The 9495-nt window shown below is 32.1% G+C and overlaps 2 long non-coding RNA genes across 3 annotated transcripts; both read left to right on the top strand.

Moving 5' to 3' along the window:
* Nucleotides 1–653: 653 nt before the first annotated feature.
* On the top strand, nucleotides 654–2687 carry LOC145100765 (uncharacterized). Of its 2 annotated transcripts, XR_013705244.1 has the most exons (5): nucleotides 654–1093; nucleotides 1192–1203; nucleotides 1306–1592; nucleotides 1729–2147; nucleotides 2270–2687. It is a non-coding gene; the product is annotated as an uncharacterized LOC145100765 (long non-coding RNA). The 2 variants fall into 2 exon arrangements; XR_013705243.1 differs by having other exon boundaries at nucleotides 1306–2147.
* Nucleotides 2688–2837: 150 nt separating this feature from the next.
* Nucleotides 2838–8057, top strand: LOC145097702 (uncharacterized). Its single transcript, XR_013704473.1, has 4 exons — nucleotides 2838–3344; nucleotides 4564–4671; nucleotides 7587–7656; nucleotides 7754–8057. It is a non-coding gene; the product is annotated as an uncharacterized LOC145097702 (long non-coding RNA).
* The last annotated feature ends 1438 nt before the right edge of the window (nucleotides 8058–9495 follow it).

The raw sequence follows: 9495 nt of genomic DNA, 5'->3' as shown, positions 1-9495 counted from the left end.
TTGGCCGAGGGCCTCAATAGGGATAGTTAGCAGAAAATCTTGAGCACGAGGTGCCCGAAGACACTAAAAAATTGTTTTCTGTCTAACAGTCATGTTGAAGTTGACTTCCATATCTTTGACGATTTTGCTAAAAAGGGCACACACCAATGTTTTTTTGGGATTTAGGATGTGGTGTCCTTATTAGTGAAACCGCTAACCCCCCCCCCCCCCCCCCCAAGGAGCTTTACCCCCAAAGAATCAATATATTATTCATATATACTTCGTTTTGGACATATAATATATCGTTTCGAAATTCTCACAGAGGAAAAAACAAACCCACATAGAATTACACACACACACACACACACACACACACACATATATATATATATATATATATATATATATATATATATATATATAATATGTCCATTAGTAAAATATAAATATTATATATATATATATATATATATATATATATATATATATATTAAATTTCTCCATCCTTAGCTACAGTAAATATGCTAAGGAGTTGGCAAAATCGGTCCTTTCTTTATTGGAGTTTGTTATCTTCTAGATTAGTTGTTGAGCCTTTTTGTTTTGGGCAATTAATGCCATTTTATCATTTCTTTATGAACATGTATTTTTATTTCATCCGCTCTATGTGTTTTGTCGGTGTTACGTGTCATACAACACTTACTTCACCGCATCTGAGTTCCAGTATCATTTACCCACCACCTTCCTCCGATTAATTTTGAACATCGCTTCTAATCAGAGACGCACCCACAAAAACATCAAACGCTACCATAAACGATCTCCTCCACACCTGCTTCGACTTCGTCGACGGCTTTCTCTAACACCTACTAATTGTTCATAAGGTTAGTTTACTCTAATCTCCCATAAAGACGTTGAACCACTGCTCCACACCTGCTTCGACGTCGTCAACGGCTTTCTCTAACGCGCATTGTTTGTCTAATCTCCCATAAAGACGTTGAACCGTCAAAGTCGAACGACCATAGCAACGACGACTCACCGACTGTCTCTTCGTTCTAGGTTATGTTTGTTCTAATCTGCACTGGTTTTCTCCGATTGCGAATCATAGTCGACACACCAGGTATGTCGTCTTCTCAAAATTCTCCCTTTTCTTTCAAATGTTTCTTTGTTCTCAGATATGTTTGTTCTAATCTGCAATGGTTTTCCTTCGGATCATAGTCGACACTCCAGGTATGTCGTCTTCTCAAAATTCTCCCTTTTCTTTCAAGTGTTTCCTCCCTATTTTCCTCGAGCCCTGAATGTTGTCAACGTATTTATGGACTTCATGCGTAGGGTTTACAGATAAGATCCAAAGCAACAGGAACAATTTCGAATGGGATTTCAGAGTACGCTCTACAATCACCGTTTCACAGGCCTTGAAATCTTCTTTCCTGATACTAATTTTCTCCACTAAATCCCCGAAATGGCTTCATTGAATTCCATCTAATTTCAGTCCAAGCAAGCAGTTTCTCACTTTTAGACCCTTCTTATCAGCTGTAAGGAACGCTCTGACATGATCATCCGGCTCTCCGAAATCCGTCGACCCACCTGACCCACAATCCCTCCTTCAAGAAGTCGTTGTAATCTTCAAACACTCATATAACCCTTTCAGACAATAACATTGATCTAAACCCTAATTCTTATGTGGGTTTTGTTGATCGGTTTTATTTACGTGTTTCTTATGAGTATTTGATGTAATTATGTTGTGTTTTGTAGGATAGTTTCAGTCTTCAACCTGATTACTTTTCACGATCTAGGAAGTCTTTACAGTTTAATAATTATTGTTATGAGTTGTAGTGGAGATTATGTAGCTCAATGATGCTGCTTTCGATCTCTCAAATGGACCAGTGATTGAGCAGGTTAGGAGTTTCTTACCTTGTGTTTCGTCCAAGAATTATGCTAATTTGATTGAGATTTATCATGTGGTCAATAGATAAGTATGAAAATTTTGAATACTCTGAGATCCAATGATTTGACCTTTAAAGTCAAAACTGCTCCAAGGTTTTGTGGTGAAAGCCAAAGGAGTTGCATATGATAATGATTTATTTCATCAGTTTGGACAAGAACTGGCATTGACATTGTTAAACATATCTCGAGCATGGGAAACAACCAATTTGTGGACTTCATCAGCTTTGGTAAACTCTTTAACCAGCAACAACAAATTAGTTAAGAATAAAGCCAAAACCTTTGCATATAAATTAGTCCACTAGCGCAATGGTTTCCCTCTAATCCATTTTTATATATCTTATTTCTTTAGCACTAGGCAAACGCTTGGTGTTGGGTGGAAGAAGGTTTTTAATCGATGACGCAATATGGTCAAGGAGAACTACAAAGGGTAACGTCCATGAATAATATTACATGTGCTTTCTGACAATTGGGGTTCAGATATAAAGATTCTACTTCTTTTATGACTGTGTATATTTCTAAAGCTATGATTTCATCCGGGAATCTTCTTTCTTTGTCACCTGGATCTGAATCGACCGAAGAGTCAAAAGAGGAAAAACTCGAATGTTAAAGGTGTTGTATCGTATATAAAAAATAATAAAAAACTAACAACGATAAAGTCATAAAAATTGAGGATTTTAATTCATTGCATTATGTGTTGCAGTTTACAAACAAAGGTATGTCATTTCCTTCAATGTAAGATTTGTTTTGAGAATCTTTGAATTATTATTTAAATATTTTGGCATTATTATTATTATTATTATTATTATATATATATATATATATATATATATATATATATATATATATATATATATATATATATATATTAAAGTTCTCAACAAAAGGAATAGTAAACTTACTATTTTTTTGGCAAAATTTGTCCCTGCACTTTGCTCCTTATTTTTTTACTTATTTTGACACTTTTGGTCATTGCAATCAATATTTTTACACTTTTTAAGAACCTTTTAATATTTAAAGTTTGGCCACAAAACTTTAACAGTTTGACAACTTTGATCCATTTTCTAAAAATTTGCTAATTCCTACATCTTTAATTCTTTATCCGTTTTGATACTTCTGATCCTTGCAGTCAAAACTTTTATATTTTTTCATAAAAACATGAAAAAAAAACAGTCTGGAGCAAATTCCGGGCTTTTTATTCTTGCACTTTCTACGTCTGTCATATTTATCGATTCAAAAACAATATTGAAAACTTTTGGCCCCCGCGTAGCGGGGATAACCTTTCTAGTTATTATTATTATTATTATTATTATTATTATTATTATTATCGAAGGTGCTGAGAAGGTTGTTGGATGGGCTCTAAGCCATCATCTAATGCAAGACGCTCAAGTTGACGAAGAGGCAAGATTTGCTCTCTCAAATGAGAGGTATCCTATTAAAAGTCACTTAATCTTAGTCTTCTGTTTTGAGCAAATTCTGGTGTGGGAATAGCAACATGTATTACTATTGCTCTTTAGAAGTTGTAAATGTTGTTTTTGAAATGATATGACTAAACAATAAATAAGTTTGTGGTTGTTATTGGTAAAATAAGTATAAGTATGTTGGTATCGTGGGTAAAGAAATGTAAATACATGGATCGACACTAGGTAGTATAAAAGATAAAGAAAGTATGTTCAGTGCAGGGCCGGCCTTAAGCTTAAGGTTTCAAAGGTAGGGCTTAGGGCCCCAATTTGTAAGGGGCCCCATGTTCAAGTCCGATTCTGTTTCTCTCATCTATTCAGTCCATCCAAATCAAGATATACCCAAGTACCCTATACACATTCGGCCATTCCTCAAAAAAAAATCACGCCTGCGAGTTACGATCAACTACAATCACGCTGCGACAAGAGAAACGATTCAACTTCCCTTCTTTTCTCCATTCTCGGACTCGATTTAGAATTCTTCTCCAATCGTCGGTCGATTCTTCCACAGTTCCACACAACCTGTCGGCTGTCGATTGAATCATTGAATGATTTGAATCGTCATTGAGTCTTGTCGGTTGAACTGTTGTTCGGATTCTCCATCTCTCAAAACTCTAAAATCAAAATCAACTATTCTGTTGGCATTGAATTGAAACGGTAATGTGCTTGCTTTTTCCCTTTTGGCTTTTGAGTTTTGATTTTCCTATTGTTGAATGTTGATTATCAGATTATATAAGGGATTTGGGGTAATGTGGTAATATAATTATTTATCTTAATCCAGTTGTACCCGATTGAGTATAAGTCAAGTATACACTGAATTGTTTCTTTATTATATAACTTTCAATATGTTAAAATAATTAGAATATGCATTTTTAACTATACAATCAATGTTATAACGTCAAGTATACACCGGATTGATGGAATATACCCATATTATAGAATGATAGAACAAGCTTTTTAGATCAAACATAGATACTTGATTTGAATTATGTGGTTTGGCATCATAATTTAGTTTTGTTTTTAATGAGATTCTTGTTTGACATCTAGTTGTATAATGTCTTCTAATTAAAAACAGTATTTTCTTATTAAGTTATGTAATTTGTATTCTAATTGTATTTGGTTTTTTCCAAATGGCATGAATGATCAAATTTATTAATCTTTTCAATTTTTTGATTTTTTATTTCAGATTGGCAGATTCCATTGTATACTGATTCTAGATTGGCAGATTCCATTGTATACTGATTCTAGATTGGCAGATTCTATTGTGTTTGAGCTTTCCATTATCTTAAGGGCGGTATAATCCTAATCCACATCTTCTATATTTGTAGTTATTACTAATCAAATACTTAATAAACATGTCAAAGAGAAAATACGAATCAGGTGCTTCAAAAAGGAAACGTAAAATGCAAGAAGAAGCTTTTATAGATAAACAAAAAGGGTCGTTTTTAAAATATTTAACTACAAACAAAAATGTTGATAATGAACAAGAACAAACTAATGTTGATAATGAACCAGAACAAGCTAATGTTGATAATAATATTGAACAAACCAATATTGAAATTGATAACGAACAAATTAATAACGAACATGATAACGAACAAACTAATAGTGAAAATGATAACGAACAAACCAATATTGAAATTGATAACGAACAAACTAATAGTGAAAATAATAAGACGCCTTTAAACATATATGATCCAAGTAGATGGAATAATATAAGTACTAATTTAAGAGATTTAATTGTAGGAAAAGGTCCTATTAAAATTTACGATTTTAAATTTCCAAAAGATCAACATTTAAGAAGCTTTAGTACATCTCTTTATATGCAAAAAATACCAAATGGAGAAAAATACGAACAAACATGGTTGGTTTATTCCATAGACGTAGATAAAGTTTTTTGTTTTTGTTGTAAATTATTTAATGTGAATACATCTACATGTTCATTAGCACATAAAGGTAACAATGATTGGAATAATATTTCTAGTATACTAAAAAGACATGAAGCAAGTAACGGACACATTCTTAATATGAGGTCATGGATTGACTTACAAACTAGATTAGCAAATAATAAAACAATTGACAAGCAAATCCAAGAACAAATAAATAAAGAAAAAGAACATTGGAAAAATGTGTTAATAAGAATCATTGTTGTAGTAAAAACTTTAGGAAAAAATAATTTAGCATTTCGTGGAACAAATGAAAAAATTTATGAAGAAAATAATGGTAATTTTTTTAACTATAATTGAAATGATTGCTGAATTTGATCTTATTATGCAAGAACATATTAGGAGAATTAATGATAAAGAAATTCATAATCATTATCTTGGACATAATATGCAAAATGAACTTATTAGTTTATTAGGAGAAGAAGTTAAAACTAAAATTATTAAAAAAGTAAAAGAGGCTAAATACTTTTCAATAATACTTGATTGTACTCCTGATACAAGTCATAAAGAACAAATGTCAATTATCTTACGATGTTTAGATCTTTCAACAACTCCAATAGAAGTTAAGGAGTACTTTCTAGGATTTTTAGTTGTAGATAATACAATCGGTAAAGGCTTATATGATGCTATAGTTGATGAAATTAAAAATATAGGACTAGATATAAATGATGTTAGGGGTCAAGGTTATGACAATGGTTCAAATATGAAAGGAAAACATCAAGGTGTACAGAAACGATTGTTAGATATTAACCCTAGAGCATTCTACACTCCTTGTGGTTGTCATAGTTTAAATTTAGTAATTTGTGATATGGCTAATTCGTTTGATAAAGCTAGTGAATTTTTTGGAGTTATACAACGTATATATTCTATATTTGCTTCATCAACTCAAAGGTGGAAAATATTACAAGATAATATATCAAACCTAACACTTAAATCATTATCGCAAACTCGTTGGGAAAGTAGGGTAGAAAGTGTAAAAGCAATTAGATTTCAAGCACCACAATTAAGAAAAGCCCTTTTACAATTATCCAAAAATTGTGGAGATCCAAAAATTAAAAGTGAGGCTAAATGTTTAGCTACATATGAACTTGAAAACTATGAATTTTTATTAGGAATGATTATTTGGTATGATGTTTTATTTGCTATTAACACTGTTAGTAAAAGTTTGCAATCAAATGATATGTGTATCGATGATACTATAGATCAACTAAATGGACTTTTGTGTTTCTTTGAAGAATATAGGGAAAACGGATTTGAAAAGGTTTTAGATTATGCAAAAGAATTAGCTTTAGAAATGAATGTAAAACCTGAATTTCGTGAAAAACGTATCATTCAAAGAAATAGACGATATGATGAAAATGTTGGTAATGAAACTATTAAAACTCCTATTCAGTTATTTAAAACTGATTACTTTTTATATATAGTAGATAAAGCTATTACTTCACTTAAAAATAGATTTGAGCAATTTAACGAGTTCAAAAATATTTTTGGTTTTCTATTTAGTATAGAAAAATTAAAATCATTTGATGAAAATACTTTAAAAAAACATTGTTTAAATCTTGAAAAAACTTTAAAGCATGATGATAGCTTAGATATCGATGGTTTAGATTTATTTCATGAACTAAAACTTTTAAGACATATTGTACATTTAGAACGTGATACAATTATTAATATACTTAATTACATTAAAAAGTTTAGTTCTTTTCCAAATGCATATGTTGCCTATAGGATTATGTTAACTATTCCTGTAACCGTTGCCTCTGCAGAAAGAAGTTTTTCTGAATTAAAACTATTAAAAAATTATTTAAGATCTACAATGTCACAAGAAAGATTAAATGGATTAGCAATTTTGTCAATTGAAAAACAGTTAGTAAAAGAAATTGATTATGAAAATTTCATTAATGAATTTGCATTTAAAAAAGCTAGAAAAATTAACTTTACGTCATAAAATATATTCACAAAAAACATATACATAAAAAAAAAAATTTTAACTCCGCCATTTGTAAACTTTTTAATTTATTGTTGTCGGTCCCAAGCCCGGATAAAGGAGGAGGGTTTATAATATTAAGTATAGTGAATGTGAAAGGGCCCCAAATTTTTGGTTCGCTTAGAGCCCCCAAACTCGTTGAGCCGGCCCTGGTTCAATGTAACGTACTAGTATTAATAAAAATAGTATAGTAGGTTGCAATATATTTAATGATATTGTAATTTAGCCTTATATAAGAAGGAATCGTAGTAAAGTATGTAATTGTCAATTTGGCAGCATACAATACCGTATTGAAAATCTGCAAGGAGTTCAGAATGAATCCAACAACTTGAAGAAATCTCTCAAGGTGACGTTATTCTTACCTTACTGTTTAAGAGATTTGGAGTTTATATGAAATTTGCCGACAGTTTTGATTTGTATAATATTAATAATAATAATGATAGGATGTTGTAATGGAAAATGAGTTTAAGAAAAGGCTTTTAGTGGATGTGATTCTTCCGAGTGACATTGGAGTAACATTTGATGAAATTGGAGCATTGGAAAAAGTTAAAGATACGTTGAAGGACTTGATGTAGTGTTTGGTATGATAAATTCGAAGTTGGAATGGAATGGTCTATTCCATTGGAATAGACCATTGATTTATCCCATCTATAGTCAAGACTAATTTCCATAGGGCTTTTGCAAACATCCTGCTGTCAAAGGGTGTCTATGTGTAATTTCTTTAATCAAGAATCATTGGTGTTATTAGTATTTATGGACTTTCTATACTCTATAGATTTTAATCCAACTTCTGTTGTTATTGTTTGGTTTACAGGTTTGAGAATGTCACTGACATATGTACTTCTAAACAAGGTTTATGCAGGTGTTACTTATTGCCATTATCATGCAAAAAGGTCTTAAATTGGTTTCTAGCCAGAAATTAGGCAGTGATAAACCGGTAATGAGTCCATCTTTTACTAGAAAACTTATGCCAATGGGAATTATTTTTGTTAACCTTCCAGGGGTAGTTGAAAACAATGTGGAAATTAAACAGCTCCAAGGACAACATGGTCGTTACAATATGTCAAAATCGAACCATATGAGTGTTTTTGCAGTTTACTATTAATCCCATTACGAGTTAATCAACCGAAAAAAAAAATCTCACATCTGACCTCGCAGACCCCGCAACGCGGGGTCACTCACCTAGTTTATACTAAAATTTTCCAACAAAAAGTTCAATACGACTTTGAATTAAGTTCATGAAATTTGATGAATGTAATTTGTTCAGTCTAGTGGTGCAGTGCAGGTGTCATACATGTAACTTGTGTTATACCCACTGAATTCATGAAATTCTCTCATATCGTCAAACATAATAATCAGGACCCATGACACACCCATAATAAATGTTTTATGAAGGCCCTAGACTTTTCTGATATCCAAATCTCAACGTTGTGTATGTGGCCTCACAAATCTTTAAAGTGAGAAATAAAGGTCAACAAAATGTTGTCAACAATACTACCTGGTTGTCTCATATCCAAACGCATTACTTCATTTTCTACCGACGGTTGTGACTTTGAAAAGCTACAACTTAACAACCATGGTGAACCTAACTACTACACATACGTAACGTAACACCTAGTTTAATCAAAAAAAAAATCGTTATTTTTTTACTTAAAGGAATTTCGTTGCTTCGTTTTAACATTAAAAAAATAAAATCAGCCCACTGTTTTCTCAGAAACCGATTACCAGAATCTAAAAGCTCCATGAATCATCTCCTGACACGTGTCAAGACGGTGCGACCTGTCGTTTTCTAATCCCTATGTCCTAGGAAAGGACAAATTCACCGGAACTAAATGCTTGACACGTTTCATGTATATGTTACTCCACGTCTCTCCCTGACAGCAAATCTAGTGAGAGAAAATTTAGAGAGAGAAAGAAAAGCACAAGGGATTTACTATCCACGTGGCAATGACTCATTAGATTCAAGTTACATGTTCGTGGCAATTTCTGATTGGTTAAGTTGAAACGCTAGTTTCGGAACTTGTTTTTGTTTTTAAATTTACGTGGGTGATTCAGTCGCCTCCACGTGTCAAACCACACATGTGTTTCATATTTCAAGGGCGTTTTCGTCATTTTAAATTGATTATTCCAGGGTAGTTTCGTCATTTTAGAAATCCACATCCTTTAAAACTCTCCCCCTTTTTCT

This window comes from Lactuca serriola, chromosome 4, assembly GCF_051521515.1.
Source record: "Lactuca serriola cultivar US96UC23 chromosome 4, Lser_US96UC23_V15, whole genome shotgun sequence".
Lineage (NCBI taxonomy): Eukaryota > Viridiplantae > Streptophyta > Magnoliopsida > Asterales > Asteraceae > Lactuca > Lactuca serriola.
This window is presented reverse-complemented; position numbering and strand designations above follow the sequence as displayed.